This window comes from Sus scrofa, chromosome 14 (assembly GCF_000003025.6).
Source record: "Sus scrofa isolate TJ Tabasco breed Duroc chromosome 14, Sscrofa11.1, whole genome shotgun sequence".
NCBI lineage: Eukaryota > Metazoa > Chordata > Mammalia > Artiodactyla > Suidae > Sus > Sus scrofa.
Window position 1 is genome coordinate 2,820,476 of NC_010456.5, and position 22,133 is coordinate 2,842,608.

Genomic DNA, 22,133 nt, shown 5'->3' on the forward strand with positions numbered 1-22,133 from the left:
AGAGCCGAATGCCCTTTCTTGCAAGCTCACCCAGCCATTATTTCTTTGGGTCAAGGATTCCTTAAATATTGTTTGAATAGGCAAGCACATATGCTAACAATACACACCCACCCCACCCCTCCCTCACTCTTTGTGAGCTGGAGTTAACTGCTGAGTAAACTAAAACCAGTGCCTACACTTGCCAAATACACAAACATAAGTGCATGTCAACTCTGCCCCGTTTGCAGGCTGGGCTCAGAGGGCTTGCCTGCTGTGCCAGGAAGAACAGTAAAGTGTGTGTGCGCTTATTAACGTCAGATACACCTAGGATATAAGATTCGATTCCGTTTGTCCCTTGGGGGACCCCACAGCAGCAAGCAATTTCTTTTCTCTGCCTTAAGAGTCATGGAATAGAAAGTCTGGTCCCTCGAAGTGCGCTTCTCCCCGGCCATGGGTCAGGTGCCCACGGGATTGGGGAGCAGCAAGGGTGTAGGGAAGACAGGCTGAAAAGGGGCTTGGGACCATCACACCTCATTCACAGCTTACTCATCTCAGTGGGCTTCCAAGCTGAATTTTATTTTTATTTTTTTATTTTTTATTTTTTTGTCTTTTTGCTATTTCTTGAGCCGCTCTCTCGGCATATGGAGGTTCCCAGGGTAGGGGTCGAATCAGAGCCGTAGCCTCCAGCCTACGCCAGAGCCACAGCAACGCGGGATGCGAGCCGTGTCTGCAACCTACACCCCAGCTCACGGCAACGCCGGATCGTTAACCCACTGAGCAAGGGCAGGGACCGAACCTGCAACCTCATGGTTCCTAGTCGGATTCGTTAACCACTGCGCCACGACGGGAACTCCCCAAGCTAAATTTTAGACGGTGTCCAAAAACACAAACAGAAGAGACCGGACAATGACATCCTTTGGGTTTCTGAATTCTGAGAAACCAAATGGGAATGACTTTTCCGTTTCAAAGTAATTATGTCTTATTTTCACCTGGCATAGCTTGGGACCTCTGAAGAGTGTTGGAGCCGGAGAAGGTCTCGAAAGCCGGTCACTCAGAGACCGAAGTGCTGAAACAGAAGCCACCGTCTATAAAATCTCATCCTTTAAACCACAAAATGAAACAAGCATGTTCCCCAAATCTCAGAACATCAATGTGGTAGAAATTCAGTTTTGGAAATCTCCTCCATTCCTAACACTGCGGGGCACTAATAACAGAGATGAAAAAATGCATACACCGGTAAGATCATGGTCAAAGAGGGGAGAGAGAGAGAAATAACTAGAATATTGAGTAAAAAACTAATGGGAAAGGAGTAGGAGATTGAGAGGAAACAGAAGGAGCCATCATACTGTGATAGAACTGGTTTCTTCACAACTGGCTGAACAGGTGGTGGGGCTGTTTCCTCAATGAGTTTGAGGAAAATCTTAGAAAAATTCCTTGTTAGAAATAATGAAAAACCTTTAAGAAACGTGGGCTCCTTTGAGGTTGAAAAGTAATCAAAATCAAAACATGAAGTTCGTATTATGTAAAATGGTAACGTCCCCTCAAAACAGTTTTTTTGTTACAATGGTTAAACCATTTCATAATCATTGTTCTTATTGTGAGAGGGTCTGCCTGTAATAAACAGGCTTCCTGCTTGAATGAAGCAGAAGAAGCAACATCTTTAACCAGAACTGATACTCAACTCCAAAAGCTTCAATTGCCTGGCCAGTGATCTAAGAAGCTGCTGTAACAAAACACTCTTCAGAGGAAGGTAACAAAATCTAGAGTATAAAACACAATGCCTGGTGCACAATAAAAAATTACCAGGCATTTCCTGTTTCTTTCCTGTGAAGAAATGGGAAAATATAACTCATGGTTAAGAGAAACAAACACAGATATCAGAAGACCAGGGATTTAAGGAACTATAAGTATAGTATATGATGCTTAGAAAAAAAATATAATGAAGATAAGGGTAATTTCAGGAGAGATGGAAATGGTAAAATAATTAAGTGGAAGAATTAAAACACAGAATTTCCAATAAAACATTCATGGAATGAAATTAACAACTGATTGGAGAAAACTGGGAAAAAATGTAAATGTGACAGGTCAATAGAAAATTTCCAAACTGAAACAAAGAGAGAAAAAAATATTAAAAAAATTAAACAGAGCCTTAATGAGTTAAAGGAATGCACAGGAAGTCTAACTTACATATAGTCCAACCCCAGGAGGAGAAGAGAGGTGCAAGGAATTGGAGAAGAGGATTGGAGAAATGATGGCCAAATTTTCCCCAAATTTCATTAAAATACACCAACACACCAATAAAGGAAGGTCAGTAAGAAATGAACAGAATAAATACAAAGGAAACCACATCTGCTGATGTCATAGTCAACTTGCTAAAAACCGAGGATAAATAGAAAAGGAGGAACATCAGAAATAATGGCTGCATTCCCATCAGAAACAATGCAAAACAGGAGACAAGGGAATGACTGCTTCAATGCACTAGCAGAGAAAATGAACTGCAAACCTGGAATTCCATACTCAGTAAAAATATTTTCCACATAAAAGGGTCTCTTAACCAAAAAGACATGACGCAAATGCAGCTACTGAGAGAGTTTCAAACCATAGGAACAAGAACTGACAAAACCAGAGGATGAAAGAGAAAAATCCACAACTATAGTTGGAAATTTTAATACCTATCCCTCAGCAATTCATGAAACAAGACAAAAAAAAATTAGGGAAAAAGCAACAATAGAAACACTAACCACCCCCTTGACCCAATGGGTATCTGAGGAACGATACATTCAACACGACAGCATACATGTGTCAGTGTACATGTCACATTCACCTGGACAGGTCATATGCTTTCTAGAAAATAACTCACAATACATTTTTAAAAACTGAAATCAGAGAATTCCCCTTGTGGCGCAGCAGAAACGAATCCGACTAGGAACCATGAGGTGGCGGGTTCGATCCCTGGCCTTGCTCAGTGGGTTAAGGATCCAGCGTTGCCGTGAGCTGTGGTGTAGGTTGCAGATGCGGCTCAGATCCCGTGTTGCTGTGGCTCTGGCGTAGGCTGGCAGCTGCAGCTCTGATTCGACCCCTAGCCTGGAACCTCCATATGCCAAGGGTGTGGCCCTAAAAAGACAAAAAACAAAAACAAAAAAAACCCCTGAGATCATAAATTTCTTATTACACAGAATTAAATTAGAAATCAGTAACAAAAGGTATTTCAGGAGTTCCCATTCTGGTGCAATGGAAACAAATCCGACTAGAATCCATGAGGATGCAGGTTTGATCCCTGGCTTCGCTCAGTGGGTTGGGGATCTGGCGTTGCCATGAGCTGTAGTGTAGGTCACAGACTCGGCTCTGATCCCAAGTTGCTGTGGCTGTAGTGTAGGCTGGCAGCTACAGCTCCAATTTTACCCCTAGATTGCAAACTTTCATATGCTGAGGGTGTGGCCCTAAAAAAAGAAAAAAAAGTCATTTAGGAACTCTCCAACTATTTAGAGATTAAATAACACACTTCTAAATAATCTTGAGGCTCTTAAAAGAAAATGCAGGAAAAGTAAATGGTATTTTAAATGGAATCATGAAATACGAAAAATGAAAATAAGATACCCCAAGTTGTGGAATGAAGTTAAAAGCATAATTGAGGGAGAACTTCAGCCTTAAAAATGCTTAAGTTAGATGAGATTTTACACCTTAAGAAGTTAGACAAAGTGTCAAGTTAAACCTGAAGTAATTCGAAGAAAATACTAATGATGAGAGCAGAAATCAATAAAAGAGAAAACAAATAACAGAAAAATCAATACAGCCAAAAACTGATTCTTCAAAAAATTAACAATACTGCAAACACCTAGAAAAACTGATTAAGAGAAAACACATGTTACCAACATCAGGGGTGCACAAGCGGATTCACCAAAGACTCTGCAGATGCTAAAGGTAATAAAAAATATTATGAACAAATAAATGAACATAGATATACAGATCCAACAACTTAGAAAAAAGTGGCACATTCCTTGAAAAATACAATACACCAAAATCAGTACAAATAGGAATAAAATCTCAGAACAGTCCTAAGGCTCTTAGAGAACTTGAAGTTCTAATCAAAAACCTTCTCAAGATTAAAACTCTAGCCCCCAATAATAGAAACTGATGAACTCTGTCACTATTTAAGTAAGAAACATCAACAACTTTATACCAGCTCTTTCAAAAATTAAAGATGTAAGAGATGCTCTCTAGTTCATTTTACTAGGCAAGCATAACCTTGATACTAATACCTGACAGGTATGTTCCAAGGACATTACAGGCCAATATGCCCTCCACCCCTGATGAAAGGGGCAATTTGCTCCACAAAACAAGAGCAAACTGGACCCAATAAAATAAAAAGACAACATAGAAATGGGAAATGCACCAACTGGATTAATCCAGGAGTACAAAGTTACTTCAACATTTAAAAACCGATCACTGAAAATACAGAGCCAAAGAGAGAAACCATGCATTAATCTCAGTTGATATTAAAAAGCAGTTGACAAAAGTCAACACTCCTTTATTATCCAAACTTTCAACAAATAACTTTCTCAATCTAATATAAAGGGCATCCATGAGAAACCTACAATGAATTTTTAAAATTAAAAAAAATTTTTTTGTCTTTTTAGGGCTGCACCTGTGGCATACAGAAGTTCCCAGGATAGGGTCAAATTGCAGCTGTAGCTATCAGCCTACACCACAGCCACAGCAATGCCAGAGCCGAGCTGTGTCTGTGAACTTCACTGCAGCTGGTGGCAACGCTGGATCCTTAACCCACAGAGCAAGGCCAGGGATTGAACCCACATCCTCATGGATACTAGTCGGGTTCATTACCACTGAGCCACAATGGGAACTCTGCTACAATGAATTTCTTAATGGTGAAATAAAAAACGCTCCCCCATAGAAATGGAAACAAGATAAAAATGACTGCTCTTCCCATTTCTAGTCAACATTGCCATGGAAGTCCTAAGCATTACAATAAGGAGATGGACAGACAGACAGACAGATAGCTAGCTGGCTAGCTACATACATGCATACATAACAGTATACATACATAGTAGATTAAAAAGGGAGAAAATAAAGCTACCTTTACTCACAGATGATATCATAATTTACATAGAAACCCTAATTAATATATTTTAAAACTAAAAGTTAATATGTATTTAGTAAGGCCACCAGATAACCTATTGTATTTCTATATTTGAATAACAATTAGCAAATACAATTTTTTTTTTTTGTCTTTTTTGCCTCTTCTAGGGCTGCTCCTGCGGCATATGGAGGTTCCCAGGCTAGAGGTCTAATTGGAGCTGTAGCCACCGGCCTTCACCAGAGCCACAGCAACACGGGATCCAAGCCACGTCTGTGACCTACACCACAGCTCATGGCAATGCCAGATCCTTAACCCCCTGAGTGAGGCCAGGGATCAAACACGCAACCTTATGGTTCCTAGTTGGATTCGTTAACCACTGAGTTACGACGGGAACTCCAGCAAATACAATTTTTAAAAGACATCATTTACAGTAGCATTAAAAATGCATGAAGGAGTAGTCAAATTCATAGAAAGTAGAATGGTGGTTGCCAAGGGCTTGGGTGGGGTGGGGGTGGAAATGGGAAGTTATTATTGAAATGGATACAGAGTTTCAGTTTGGGAAGATGAAAGAGTTCTGGAGAGGGATGTGATGATGGTTGCACAGCAACGAGCCTGTGCTTAATACCTCTGAGTTATACACTTAAAAGGATTAATATACTTAGAAATAAACTTAATAAAATATGTACAAGACCTCCACACTTAAAACTTCAAAACACTGTAGAGAGAAAGGGAAAAAAAAAATCTAAATAAATAGAAATATATACCATGTTCATAGACTTGAACACTTAATAGTTTTAAAAAGCCCATTCTCCCAAAGTGCAATATCACCCCATCAAAATACTAGCAGGATTTCCCCACACATTACCTTTTATTACAAAGGGAAAAATAACAATATATTGAGAAAATGAATCTTAACCGAGTGAGAAAGATTAATAGCAACAATAAAGGGCTGTAGGTCCCGTTGTGGCTCAGCAATAATGAACCTGACTAGCATACATGAGGATGCAGGTTTGATCCCTGGCCTTGATCAGTGGGTCAAGGATCTGGTGTTGCCGTAAGCTGTGGTGTAGTTTGCAGATGTGGGTCAGATCCCATATTGCTGTGGCTGTGGTGTGGGCGGCAGCTGCAGCTCTGACTCAGCCCCTACCCTGGGAACCTCCATACGCTACAGATGCAGCCCTAAAAAGACAAACGGGGCGGGGGGGGGCAAAACTGACACCTCGTACCTCCAGATGGGATATTCTGAGAAGGAAACATCACTCAGTCAAAAACGCATAACCAGAATCATGAGTAAATATCAGCCAAACCCAAATTTAGAGATATTCTACCCAACAATCCTTCTGCATCAGAAATCAAAAATCCGCCAAAGTGTCATGAAAGGTTGAGGAACTGTTGCAGAGTAAAGAGGACTAAAGCAATGTGGTGGGGACCTTGTACCAATGGGTAGTGAGTCTACAGAGCATTTCTGGGACAATGAAAGGAACTGGCAATTCAAAGATATATAACCTGAACTTGATGCTGTTGTTCTGGAAGGAAATACTGTTGATCTGAGCGTTTAACTAAAGTGTTAAACGGCAAAGGGGTGTAATGAATGCAACCTACTCTCAAATGGTTCAGAAAAAATAATAGTTACAAATAGGTTAGTCCAATATGGCAAAATGACAAAAGTTGGTAAACCTGGGTAGAGACATGTGGGATTACTTATTCCTATTCTTGCAACTTTTCTTTAAGTCTGAAGTTATTGCAAAATCAAAAGTAAAAAACATCCCAGGAGGCACTTTGGTAGAAATTGACAAACTGATTCTAGAATTTATATGGAAAGGCAAAAGTACTAGAGTAGCCAAAACAATTATGGAAGAGAAGAAGAATGATGGACGATTTACACTCCTTGATTTTAAGACGTTCTATAATGTTACAATATCAAGATAACGTGGTATTGGGGGGAGGGTGGGGTAAGGAAAGATCAATAGAACATAACGGATCATTCAAATTATACCTTCATGTGTAGTCAAGTAAGTGACTTTCGATACAGGCACTATGACATTCAGGATGGACAGGATAATCTTTCCAAAAATGATGCTGGAACAATTGGATATTTGCTTGAGGAAAATGAACTTAAACCCATTAATTCACACTGTACACAAAAACTGCTTTTGAGATGGACCAGCGACCTAGACATAAAAGCTAAAATTCAAATTGCGTATAGAGGGAGACAGGAGAGTATCTTTCTAGTATTGAGGTAGGCAAAAGAAAAGATTTCTTAGACATGGTGCATAAGAGAAAAAAACGATAAATCAGACTTAACAAAATTATAATTTGCTGCTCATCAAAAGACAGCACGAAGAAAACAAAAAGGGTAAACCACAGGCTAGGAGAAAACATTTTATATATCTAACAAAGGAATGGTATACAGAATAAAGAACCCCTATAACCCAACAGGAAGACAGACAATGCAATAAAATCTAGACAAAAAGCCTAGGACACAAAAGTGTGTCCTTAGAAGATGGTTCCATTTTTAGTGGGGAAATGTAATCCGTCCACCATGAATCATTACAACCCAAGACCCTAGAATAGCTGCAACTCAATGACTGACATCAAATGTTGCTATAAGGATATGGAGCATCTGGCCCTCTCTTATATTGCTGGTGGCTGTGTAGAATGGAAAGACCATTTGGGGGAAGAGTGTGGCAATTTCCCAAACTCTTAAATATATATAAGCCTATTTTGTGTGTGTGTGTGTGTGTGTGTGTGTGTGTACACCGTCTTATCAAGCAATCTCTCACCTAGGATTTATTCTAGAAAAATGAAAACATTTCCCCCCAAATTTAAATTTCACAGCAATTTATTTATAATTCTTCCAAATTGGAAGCCCAAGAGTCCATCAACAGGTAATGAACACATTGTAGTATCTTCATACAATACAGTACTTATCATTAATAAAAAGGAATAAACCACAGAAAGTATTTTTCAGATATATTTTGTGAAAGGATCCAGACATGAGTGTCACTCAGGAGAATGTAAGCAGCACAAGACAGTATTTAGTTTCCGTTTCATTCATTGTTGGACCCCCAATACCTTGAACAGGGCCTGATACATAGTTGGCCCTCAGCATAAATTTGTTAAATAAATGAATAAATGAATGAATGATTTCCTTGGAAATTAGACATTATATTTTATTCCTCTTTACTTCCGAGATGAAATACTTCTAGCATCGAATTACACTGATTTCATACGAGATGCAGCAAAAATGGGCACTTGGTCCAACTGACAACACCAACGTTCATGTCATAAAAACCCAAGTCTTCATAATGTTTAGAAACACTGGCTTTTGCAATGGCCATCTCTAAGGCTAGGATCATATGAGATGGCCAGAGGCAGAGAAACAGTGGCTCCAACATTAGCAGTTCATTAATAAACATTATTCTCTCCTACCATGTTCAGGGGGCTGGTCCCTCCCACATCAATCTTAGAAGACTGGTGACTCTGGATAAATTTGGAGGTTGGCGTGTAAAAAGCTCTCATCCAGGCATAATAGAGCATAATAGCTAAAATACGGGTGCACATGAAAACAGAAAGACTTAAATGTGTAATGGGAGCATTAAATGTATTATGACACATCACATGCTAATATTATCATTATTGCAATGGCATAAACATTTTTGCTTGTGTAACTATGTCATCTGAATTAAGGCAAGTATATGTATATTCTCTAATTACTTTATCTATGATTGTGTTTAGTCACTTATTGCCTGTATCACATAATCTTAAAATGAATCAAATTTCTTTTATTCAACTTCTGCACTATGGGATTTAAGAGGAGCTATGTTTTCCAGAAAAAAAGAGCTTATCACAACAAAAAGTCAAGGAGAAAAAATTAGGTTGGCTTCTTGCCTCCTTCCAACTCAGTTTGATTAGGTTGATGGTTTAATGAATTAAACATCAAACGCTAAATGTTGGCCTTTTGTCTGAGTGTATTTTTACCAACTTGTTCGTGAGGCAGCTTGGTTTCTTCTGAAGTCATTTTTAATTACTGGCTAGTGAGTTGGCACTAAAAAAAAAAACCCCCTGGAGTTGGCAGGGCCAGTGAGTTGGCAGTTCCAGGGGTCTTTTTTTTTTTTTTTTTTTTTTAATAGTGCTGTTTTCCTGTAATTAGGATAAAGTTTGAACTAGACTTATGACCATTGCCCCCAAATAGCAATGGAAGGAGGTTGAGGTCCAAGATGGCTAGATTCCGTTCAGACATGCAAACTGTGAGGAGGCCGTGAATCATGTGCCCAGAGATGCCCATCATGGGGCTGAATTAGGGGGTCTGGAGATGGGCCGATAAGTCAGACTTGGAAGTGGAGATGCCAGGCTCATGAGCGTATGGGTGGAGAATGGCAGGAGCCTTGGAATGGTCTGCAGTTTGTGAAGCAAGAAGCTCAGGACCTGGCCTCGGGAAAGGTGATTTCCCAGCGGGCAATAATTAACATCACTTTTAATTGTCAAAAAAACAACACATTTTCCTTTCAGCAGACTTTGCCGAAGCACATTATGCATGTACGCACGTGCCAGGATAACAGAGGAAGCATGGAAGCCCTGACACGCAGGCTTCAGGGAGCACCTCTGAACCCACTGCCCCACCCCCACCCCGCTTTGCCCCCTCCCCCACCCCACTGACCCACCACCCACTGCCCCATCACCTCACTGCACCACCACCCCACTGCCCTAGCATCGCACTGCCCCAGCAACCCACCCTGCCGCTGTGCCACTAGGCTACCCTGCCAGTGTGCATATGTGTCTATCATCATGAAAATAAACCACTTTTTAAAAGAGCAGAGAGAAATGAAACCTATACATGAAATGTGAGACATGTAGCTTCCCACTAATCCCCTCGCATTACCCAAACTGCTACCTGAGTGCCGCTATAATCGCCCTGTCTTTCAACCTGCCTCTGCAGAGAAAGCTTTTGTTCTCTCTCTCTACACCCTCCTCGCCCCACCCTTTGGATGGAAGGAAAAACAATGTTTTAACAGTAATAAATCCCTTAGCCTCTGAGGATTTCCATCCCTCCCGCAGCTCCTTCAACACATACCAACTGGTATCCACCAACCCTGGGGTCCACGTGTGAGGATGGGTGGGGCGGTGGCCAGGGGGACAAGAGTGATGAGCCGGGAGGGGGTGAGTCATCACCACTGTTCCAGTTCTTGGCTCAAAACCAAGGGCAGCGTATCCCAGCACTGACAGGCTGTACGCAGGGATCAACCAGGGCTATGTTATTATTCACTGCGACCACTCAACACGTGCAGGTACAGGATATACCACGAGTCTAGCAATGAAAGGGCCTTCACTGCTGAGCATTTTCTGAGGAAATGGCCCAAGTAAGAGTCACAGCATTTGACAATCTGGTGATTGTCCAGAGACAAAAATGGAGCACTTGTGGGAAATTCTGTGGGTTTGTTTTTTTTTTTTAAATGTCTTTTTAGGGCCACGCTCTCAGCCTATGGAAGTTCCTGGGCAAGGGCTTGAATCAGAGCTGCAGTTGCCAGCCTGCATCACAGCCACAGCAATGCAGTATCTGAGCTGCATCCGTGACCTGCCCTGAAGCTTGTGACAACACCAGATTCTTAACCCACTGAGCGAGGCTAGGGATCAAACCCACATCCTCATGTATACTAGTTAGGTTCTTAACCCCTGAGCCACAGTGGGAACTCTTAGATAATTCTGTTTTAAGCCCACTGATGTTACCTCTTTCTGTCCTTGTTTTGGTTAACTTCCAGAGATATCATAAAGGAGGTTACTCTATTGTAACGGAATCAGTCAATGGGGAGAAAAAGTCACGGCCACACAAAGACAGCCAGGAACGGGCTGGTGCTTTTGATTACGACGTGTCCTCGAAAAGGTCATCTGCCACCTAAAGTTAGCAGATCAACTCAGCAGCAAGTTAAAAGACTATCTCACCCAGACCAAATGGATTTTAGTCTAGAACTGTAAAGTTACTCAATAACAGGAACTCTATGATACGACATAATATGAATACGTTGAAAGGAGAAAAACCACACAATCACCTTTGTATCTGAAGAAGTAACTGCAAAAATTGGAACTTTTATGCAATTCCAGTAAAACACGAAGAGGTACAATTCATGAAGAGATGAAGAATAAAAGAAAATAGTTAAGATAATTTACAAAAATGGTACAGTAAGACGTTATTGGCGAGCTCAGGCTGCTGTAACAAATAACACCGATGGGGGTGGTGGGTTAAAAAACAGACCTTGATTTCTCAGTTTCCAGAAGCTGAGAAGTTCAATAGCAAAGTGTCAGCCCATTTAGTTTCCAGTTTTCAGACAGCCACCTCCTCACTGTGTGCCCTTGCGGCAGAGAGGAGAGACAGAGATCTTTGATGCTCTTCCTCTTCTTACAGGGACATTAGTCCTATCAGATTGGGGCCCCACCCTTATGACCTTATTTAAACTTAATTACCTCCTGGGTACCTTAGGAAACTATACATAGAACTACCATATGACCTAGTAATCCCACTCTTGGGCATATATCCGGACAAAACTTTCCTTGAAAAAGACACATGCAGCCGCATGGTCATTACAGCACTATTCACAATTGCCAAGACATGGAAACAACCCAAATGTCCATCAACAGATGAATGGATTAGGAAGATGTGGTATATATACACAATGGAATACTACTCAGCCATTAAAAAGAACAAAATAATGCCATTTGCAGCAACATGGATGGAACTACAGACTCTCATACTGAGTGAAGTAAGTCAGAAAGAGAAAGACAAAAACCATATGATATCACTTATATCTGTAATCTAATATAAGGAACAAATGAACCTTTCCACAAAAAAGAAAATTATGGACTTGGAAAACAGACTTGTGGTTGCCAAGGGGGAGGGGGAGGGAGTGGGATGGATGGGGAGCTTGGGGTTAATAGATGCAAACTATTGCCTTTGGAATGGATTAGCAATGAGATCCTGCTGTTTAGCACTGGGAACTATGTCTACTCACTTATGATGGAGCATGATAATGTGAGACAAAAGAATGTATACATGTATGTGTAACTGGGTCACCTTGCTGTACAGTAGAAAATTGACAGAACACTGTACACCAGCTATAATGGAAAAAAATAAAAATCATTATACAAACTAGCAAAATAAGTAAATAAAAATAAACTTTATTACCTCCTAAAAGTTTCTATCTCTAATATAGTCACATGTATGGGGAGGGAGTGTTAAGGCTTAAGTATCAGAATTGGGGGGGGTACAATTTAATCTATACCAATACTTGAGAATATTTCTCTGCATATAGCAAGATATATTATAAAGCTATGCTGTTAAAATACTGTGGTATTTTTATTTATTCCAGATACAGAATCTACAGAATATCCAGGACAGAATAGAGAGCCTAGAAGCAGATCCACATGGATAAAAATTTCACAGAGAACAGAAGTAATGTAATGATTACAGACGGGATTATTCATTAGATGGTGCCAAGGCACTAGACCACTGAGACAGGAAAATATTACAGTAGAACCCTAGCTTATACCAGCATTAAAATCAATTCCAGGTGGAGTGAAAACTATGTAAAAATTATATCTGGAATATATTTTAAAACTCTTGCAAATCAGTTGGAAAAAAGATGAGTATCTTAATGAAAAAGAAACAAGATACAGTTGATTCTGGTTACTTGTGATGGCTATTTTCTATCAAGTCACCATAAGCGCTGAATTGGCAAACACTGAGCCATTCCTCCTAGGGCAAATACAGAGATAGTTTTCTGCAAGTTTGCGGTCAAAATACTTTCATCAACCAATCAATACACAAGCTTGTTTTATGTGCGTTTCTGTTTAAAGACATCTTATTTAATGTAGGTTGATGATTCATTAATAATGAGCTTACAGCCAACAAGCATTGTAACTCATGCCTGAATGAAGCTTATCTAACTTATTTCCTCCATAAAGAACATCAGAACCTTCTGGTGCTTAGGAACATAAGACAGTGTTTCAGAGGCATGCTTGAGGCCATTCTAAACAGCAAAATCACCAACAAAACAGACCAAGGAAACGATACGTTTACAGTAGGGGAGCTAAAACAAGATGGCAGCCCTCAACTGAGACCATGTGCACTGGGCAACTCAAATATTTCACTGCTCTTCACATATCCAGGAGTGACCACAAAAGTATCCTAAGTATTGGTTTGGAGGTGATAAAGAAACTTTAGTAAGAAAATCTCCAAGTATTGAATCCACAAATAAGGAGGACAGACTGTATACAAACTGACAATCCAATAGTTATTAAAGCAACACAATTATGTTCAACTTCCCTATTTACTGGTGAAATCTAACATAAAATTACTATAAATTACTACTGACACCCAAGACACTGGCAAAAGTTTGAGTTCTGATGTTTCACATGCTGGAAACCATAGGACATATGCTTTGTTGGTGGGACTACGAAGTCTTTTATCACTTTGGAGAGCAAGCTGGCCACACCTGGTCGAGGTGGGAGGTGCACACCTGTAATCCAGTGTCAGATTTCCATTGCTGGAGGGGTCTCACCCACCGGGACAAGAAGACATGGACAGATGTTTACCTAAGATGGTCCGAAGCCATGAAAACAACTAACCTTCACTCAGTAGGCCCATGGCTGATTAAAGTGAGACTGACTCAAGGAACGGACTATTGCACATTTGTTAAAATGGACTTAACCCACATGTGAAGGACTTTTAGAGTGGAAAATGCTCTTACCATCCTCCAAAAAAATGCACTGTACAAGTATGCAATTTACAAGAGAGCTACTTAAAATACAACATAAAAACATTGGGGAAAAAGTGGGACAGGAATATGAAAGGGGTTCCTAGCAAACACATATAAAAAGGAGGTGGAGCAACACTATTGGCTAAGCAAACGCAAATTCAAATAAAAGGAAACAATTAAAAGAGACTTCAAAAAAAAAAAGCCCAAAACAAACAAAAAAGCTATACAGCCTCAAACCTGTAGGTATTTAAGAACCCACACATGTACAACTTTAAAAATAGAAAACTGATAGAAATTAACAAATCCAGGCTGCTATGAATGACTTCCACATATTTTCAGGTATCTGTAATTAATGTGAATGAAATATACAGACATTTTTAATGACACACTTAACATATATGATTGAATATGTGAACCGAGATATTGTATGACCATCAGAGCACACTTGTTTTTTATTTAACAAGTAGAAAATATTCACAAAAATTTACCATATCTAACTGACCACAAAGAAAATCTCAACCAATTCCCAAATGCAAAATACATCCCAAATTCACTGATAAGAATGCAACAAAAATCAGAAAATAACAAAAAATAAACACTTTGTGCCTCGAGGGGAAAAAAAGATGTAGCCAAAATGGTATTCAGAGGAAACTTTGTCCTAAAGGCATTCATTTGAAAATTTAAAACGATGAACAGAAATTACCTTTTTCAAGAAGTTAGAATGACATTCGGATCATCTGAACCACTACAAACACACAAGAAGGGCTCAACTTAGAAAGACCAACCAGGTCAAATGTTGGCAAATAAGGAAGCAACCCAAACTCTCCTAACTGCAGGTGACAATACAAAAGTGGCACAACACCTTAGGAAAAAGTATGGTATTTCTTACAAAAGCCAGCACCCAGATACCCTGTAAGCCGGTATTTCAATCCTAGGTATTTAACTACCAGAAATGAAAATATATGCTCACCAAAAATTTGTATGACGAGTTCCCATTGTGGCTCGGTGTAAACAAATCTGACTAGCATTCATGAGGATGCAGGTTTGATCCCTGGCCTGGCTCAGTGGGTTAAGGGTCCAGCATTGCCATGAGCTATGGTATAGGTCGAAGACGTGGCTTGGATCCCACGTTGCTGTGGCTGTGGTGTAGGCCGGCAGCTATAGCTCTGATTCAGTCTCTAGCCTGGGAACCTCCATATGCCATGGGTGCGGCCCTTAAAAAAAAACAAACAAAAAAGAAAACAAAAAACTTTTATGAGACTATCCATAGCAGCTTATTCTTCATAGTCAAAATATGAAATCTGCTCAGGTGACCATCAAAGGGAAAAGGGATAAACCAATGGAGAGAGTCACACAGTGGAACATTACTCAGAAAGAAAAAGCAGCAGCCACAGCAGTACAACAGAGATGATTCTCAAGAGCATTATGCTAAGGGAAAGAAGCCAGGCTTAAGTGGCCAAATGCTGTAAGATTTCATTTCTACAAAGTTCGAAAACACGTAAAACTAGTCCATGAAAGAAAAATATCAGAACAGGAGAGATGGGATTAAGATGGTGGAATAGAAGGACTGGAGCTCAACTTCTTTCCTAAAAACAACAAAATTTACAACTAAATGATAAGCAATCTTCACCCAAATGGACCAGAAACCTTCAAAAAGATATCCTACTTCAGAAGACAAAGAGGAGGCCACATCAAGAGGTAGGAGGGGCGATGATATGATATAAGCAACCCCATACCTCCGGGGTGGGAAGCCCCACAGAGTGGAAAATAACTTTTTCACAGAAACGCAGCTACAGGAGTGAAAGTTCTGAGCCCCACATCAAATTCCCACATGTGGGTATCTGGCATTGGGAGAAAGAGCCCCCGGAGTATCTGGCATGAAAGGCCAGTGGGGCTTGTGTGCAGGAGCTCCATGGGACTGGGGGAAATGGAAACCCCATTCTTAAAAGGTGCACACAGAATTTCATGTGCACTGAGTCCAACGGCAAAGCAAAATCTCCACAGGAATCTGGGTCAAATCTGACTGCAGTTCTTGGAGGACCTCCTGCGAAAACAGGGGTGAATATGGCTTGTTGTGAGGGAAGGACATTGGAAGCAAAGCTCTCAGGAATATTCAATAGCATGCCTTCCTCTGGAGGTGGCCATTTTGGGAAAGTCTGGCCCCACCTATCATCACTGAGAAGCCCCAGGGAAAACAACAATCCAGGTGGGATCACAGCCCTGCCCCCCAGTAAATAGGCTACTTAAAGACCCCCCAGGCACACAGCCGCCTCTAATCCCATCCAGAGACTAAGCCCCACAAACCAGAGGGATAAGAATCAGCTTCACCTACCAGGGGGCAGGCATCAGCCCCTCCCATCAGCAAGCCTACACCTGTACCAACTTCAGCCACAAGGGGGGCAGACACCAGAAGTAAGAGAGGTGACAACTCTATTATCTGGAAGAAGGTCACCACACCAAAAAACTATAAAAATGAAAAGACAGAGTACTATAACTCAGATGAGGGAGAAAGGGAAAACCCCAGAAAATCAGCTAAGTCATCAGGAGATTCTTAGCCTCTAGGAAAAAGACTTTAGACTGTTGATGCTGAAGATGATGCAAGACATTGGAAATAAACTGGAGGCAAGGATGGATAACTTACAGGAAACACTGAGCAAAGAGATACAAGATATAAAACTTAAACAAGAAGAGATGCAAAATACAATAACTGAAATAAAAAATTCACTAAAAGCAGCTAACAGCAGAATATGGAAGGCAGAAGAACAAATAAGCAAGATGGAGGACAGATTAGGGGAAATTAGAGATGCAGAACAGAAAAGAGAAAAAAGATTGAAAACAAATGAAGAGAGTCTCAGAGAACTCTGGGACAACGTGAAATGCACCAACATCCATATTATAGGTGTGCCAGAAGGAGAACAGAGAGAGAAGGGGACAGAAAAAAATATTCCAAGAGATTATAGCCAAAAACTTCCCTAACATGGGAAAGGAACCACTCACTCAAATCCAGGAAGTGCAACGAGTACCATATAAAATAAACCCAAGGAGGAATACACCAAGACACATATTAATCAAACTGACCCACATTAAAGACAAAGAGAAAATACTGAAAGCAACTAGGGAAAAGAAACAAATAACATACAAGGGAACCCTGATAAGGTTACTGGCAGTTTTTTCAGCTGAAACTCTGCAGGCCAAAAGGGAGTGGCATGCTATACTTAACGTGATGAAAGGAAAACACCTCCAACCAAGATTACTTTACCCAGCAAGGTGCTCATTCAGATTTGAAGAAGAAATCAAAAGCTTCACAGGTAAGCAAAAGCTAAGAGAATTCAGCAACACTAAACCAGCTTTACAACAAATACTAAAGGAACTTCTCTAGGTAGAAAAGAAAAGACAGCAACAGGAAACAAAAATTCCACAAATGACAAGGCTCACCAGTAAAGTTATGTATACAGTAAAGATACAAAATCATCCATGCACAATTATACCACCAAAATAAGAAATCATGAGAAGAGGAGGGTACAAATCTAGGACACTGGAGATGCAATTAAGAGACCAACAACTTAAAACAATCTCATATAGACTCTTATATTAAAACTTCAGAATAACTGCAAACCAAAAATCTACAGTTGATACACAAACAAATAAGAAAAATCAACTCAAATATGACATTAAAAATAGTCATCAAACCAGAAGAGGAGACAACAAGAGAAGAAGGGAAGAAAAAAGAGCAACAAAAACAAATCCAAAGCAATTAATAAAATGGCAATAAGAACATACATATCAATAATTACCTTAAATGTTAATGAACTAAATGCCCCAACCAAAAGACAAAGACTGGCTGAATGGATACAAAAACAACACCCATATATATGCTGTCTTCAAGAGACCCACTTCACTTCTAGGGACACATACAAATTGAAAGTGAGAGGATGGAAGAAAATATTCCATGCAAACAGGAATCAAAAGAGTAGCAATACTCATATCAGACAAAATAGATTTTAAAATGAAGACTATTTTAAGGGACAAGGAAGGTCACTACATAATGATCAAAAGATCAATCCAAGAAGATATAACAATTTTAAATATCTACGTACCCAACATAGGTTCACCACCACATATGAGGCAACTGCTAACAACCTTAAAAGGAGAAATCGACAATAACACAATAACAGTGGGGGACTTTAACACCCCACTTACAACAATGGACAGATCATCCAGACAGAAAATCAATAAGGAAACACAAGCCCTGAATGAAGCATTAAACCAGATGGACTTAATAGATATTTATAGGACATTCCATCCAAAAGCAACAGAATACACATTCTTCTCAAGTGCACATGGAACATTCTCTAAGACTTACCACATCCTGGGCTACAAACCCAACCTTGGTAACTTTAAGAAAATTGAAATCATATCAAGCATCTTTTCCAAACACAATGCTATACGACTGGAAATCAACAAGAAAAAACCTGCAAAAAACACAAAAACGTGGAGACTCAACAACACGCTACTAAACAACCAATGGATCACTGAAGGAATCAAAGAAGAAATTAAAAAATGCCCAGAAGCAAATGACAACAAAGATATGACACTCCAAAACCTATGGGATGCAGCAAAAGCTGTTCTAAGAGGAGAGTTTAGAGCAATACACGAGCCCACCTCAGGAAACAAGAAAAAGTTCAAATAAACAAGCTAACGTTACATCTAAAGCAGCTCAAGAGAGAAGAATAGACAAGACCTAAAGTTAGTAGAAGGGAAGACATCATAAAGATCCGAGCAGAAATCAATGAAATAGAAACAAAGAAAACCGTAGAAAAGATCAATGAAATGAAAAGCTGGTTCTTGGAAAAGATCAACAAAATTGATAAACCCTTAGCCAGACTTATCAAGCAAAAAAGAGAGAAGACTCAAATCAATAAAATTAGAAATGAAAAATAAGTAACAGCAGACATCACAGAAATACAAAGGATCATAAGAGACTACCATATGCAACTATACAGCAATAAAATGGAAAATCTAGAAGAAATGGACAAATTCTTAGGAAGGTACAATCTTCCAAGACTAAACCAAGACAAAATAGAAAAGATGAATGGACTGATCACAAGAACAAAAATTGAAACCGTGATTAAAAAGCTTCCAACAAAAAAAGGTCCAAGACCAGATGGCTTCACAGGCAAATTCTATCAAACATTCAGATAGAGCTAATACCTATACTTCTGAAACTATTTCAAAAAATTGCAGAGGAAGGGATACTCCCAAACTCATTCAATGAGGCCACCATCACCCTGACACCAAAACCAGACAAAGATACCACAAAAAAAGAAAACTAATGGGCAATTTCACTGGCGAACATTGATGCAAAAAATCCTCAACAAAATACTACCAAAATGCATCCAACAAACATTAAAAGGATTGTACATCATGATCAAGTGGGATTTATCCCAGGGATGCAAGGGTTCTTCAATATCCACAATTCCATCAGTGTGATACACCACATTAACAAACTGAAGAATAAGAACCGTATGATCCTCTCAATAGACGTGGAAAAAGCCTTTGACAAAATCCAACACCCATTTCTGATAAAAACCCTTCAGAAAGTGGGCATAGCAGGAACCTACCTCAACATCATAAAGGCCGTATATGACAATCACACAGCTAACATCATTCTCAATGGTGAAAAGCTGAAAAAATTCCCGCTGAGATCAGGAACAAGACAAGGATGTCCACTCTCGCCACTACTATTCAACTTAGTTTTGGAAGTCCTAGCCATGGCAATCAGAGAAGTAAAAGAGATAAAAGGAATCCAAATTGGAAAGGAAGAAGTAAAACTATCACTATTTGCAGATGACATGATCCTATACCCAGAGGATCCTGAAGACTCTACCAGAAAACTGTTAGAGCTCATCCATGAATTTGGCAAAGTCACAGGATACAAAATTAATACACAGAAATCGAAGGCATTTCTATACACTAACAATGAAAGAGCAGAAAGAGAAATTAGGGAAGCAATCCCGTTTACCATCACATCCAAAAGAATAAAATACCTAGGAGTAAACCTACCTAAAGAGACAAAAGACCTGTATTCTGAAAACTATATGACACTGATGAAAGAAATCAAAGATGACACAAATAGATGGAAAGACATACCATGCTCTTGGATTGGAAGAGTCAGTATTATCAAAATGACTATACTACCCAAGGCAATCTACAGATTCAATGCAATCCCTATCAAATAACCAAGGACATTTTTCACAGAATTCAAACAAAATATTTTCAAGTTTTTTTGGAAGCACAAAAGACCCAGAATAGCCAAAGACATCCTGAAAAAGAAAAATGGAGCTGGAGGAATCAGGCTCCCTGACTTCAGACTCTACTACAAAGCAACAATAATCAAAACCATACGGTACTGGCACAAAGACAGAAATATAGATCAGTGGTACAGGATAGAAGCCCAGAATTCAACCCAAGCACCTACAGCCAACTCATCTATGACAAAGGAGGCAAGAATAGACAATGGAGAAAGGATAGCTTGTTCAATAAGTGGTGCTGGAAAAATTGGACAGCCACATTCAAAAGAATGATATTAGAACACTCCTTAACACCATATACAAAAATAAACTCCAAATGGATGAATGACCTAGATATAAGACCAGACACTATATAACTCTTAGAGGAAAACATAGGCCAAACACTCTCTGACATAAATGACAGCAACATCTTCTCAGATCCACCTCTTAAGAGTATTGACAATAAAAACAAAAATAAACAAATGGGACCTAATCAAACTCAAAAGTTTCTGCACAGCAAAGGAAACCCTAAACAAAATGAAAAGACAACCCACAGAATGGGAGAAAATCTTTGCAAGTGAATCAACTGACAAGGGATTCATCTCCAAAATTTATAAACACCTTCTGCAGCTCCATACCATAAAAACAAACAAGCCTATCAAAAAATGGGCAGAAGTTCTAAACAGACAATTCTCCAAAGAAGACATACAGATGGCCAAGAAACACATGAAAAGATGTTCAACGTCACTCATTATTAGAGAGATGCAAATCAAAACCACTCTGAGGCACCACCTTACACCAGCCAGAATGGCCATCATCCAAAAGTCTACAAACAATAAGTGCTAGAGAGGGTGTGGAGAAGAAGGAACCCTATTACACTGTTGGTGGGATTGTCAATTGGTGCAACCACTGTGGAAAGCAGTGTGGAGATTCCTCAGAAAACTAAACATAGAACTGCCATTTGATCCAGCAATCCCACTCCTGGGCATCTATCCAGAGAAAACCACGGCTCAAAGAGACACATGTACTCCAGTGTTCATTGCAGCACTATTTGGAATAGCCAAAACATGGAAACAACCTAAATGTCCATCAACAGAAGAATGGATCCAGAAGTTGTGGTACATATACACAATGGAATATTACTCAGCCATTAAAAGGAACGAAATACCAGCATTTTTAGCAACATGGATGGACCTAGAAATTATCATGCTAAGTGAAGTCAGCCATACAATGAGACAACAACTTCAAGGGCTTTCACTGACATGTGCAATCTGAAAAAAGGACACAATGAACTTCTTTGCAGATCAGATACTGACTCAACAGACTCTGAAAAACTTACAGTTTCCAAAGGAGACAGTGTGGGGAGTGCAGGGATGTGCTGGGATTGTGGGATGGAAATCCTATAAAATTCGATTGTGATGGTCATTGTAAAACTATAAATGTAATAAATTCATTGAGTAATAAAAAAGAACGAAAGAAAGAAAAGAAAAACATCAGAACAGGAGTTCCCATCATGGTTCAGCAGAAAAGAATCTGACTAGCATCCATGAGGACGCAGGTTTGATCCCTGGCCTCGCTCAGCGGGTTTAGGATCTGGACTTGCTATGAGCTGTAGAGTAGGCCTGCCGCTATAGCTCCAATTTGACCCTAGCGGGGGAACCTCTATATGCTGCGGGGGCAGCCCTAAAAAGAGGAAAAACAAAACAAACAAAAAAACCCCTGCCTCCTGGAAGTGGCACACGATGGAAGCTAAGTGGGGCCCCTGCCCGCCCCCCTCACCCCAGTAGCCTGTGTTTATGAGGCAGCAGGAGGACTTGGATAAGCAAGCACTGCTTGGCTAACCAAGGCAGCATCGGTACCACTACTCAGAATGCTAGGAAGTGAAAGAAGGGCTCTGGTATATGCCTGCATGCGAAGTGAGGAAGCCACAGCCACTGCTCACCTCAACCACGGGCACTGAAAAGAGTGAGAGCCAGAAGAGAAAAGACACTACACCTGGAAACGAGAGGCTGGAGT

At 39.9% G+C, this 22,133-nt stretch overlaps 1 protein-coding gene across 2 annotated transcripts in view; it reads right to left on the reverse strand.

The window, feature by feature from the left end:
* Positions 1 to 22,133, reverse strand: part of ROR2 (receptor tyrosine kinase like orphan receptor 2) — a 231,545-nt gene that overhangs the window by 16,636 nt on the left and 192,776 nt on the right. The gene's annotated exons all lie outside the window — the stretch shown is intronic.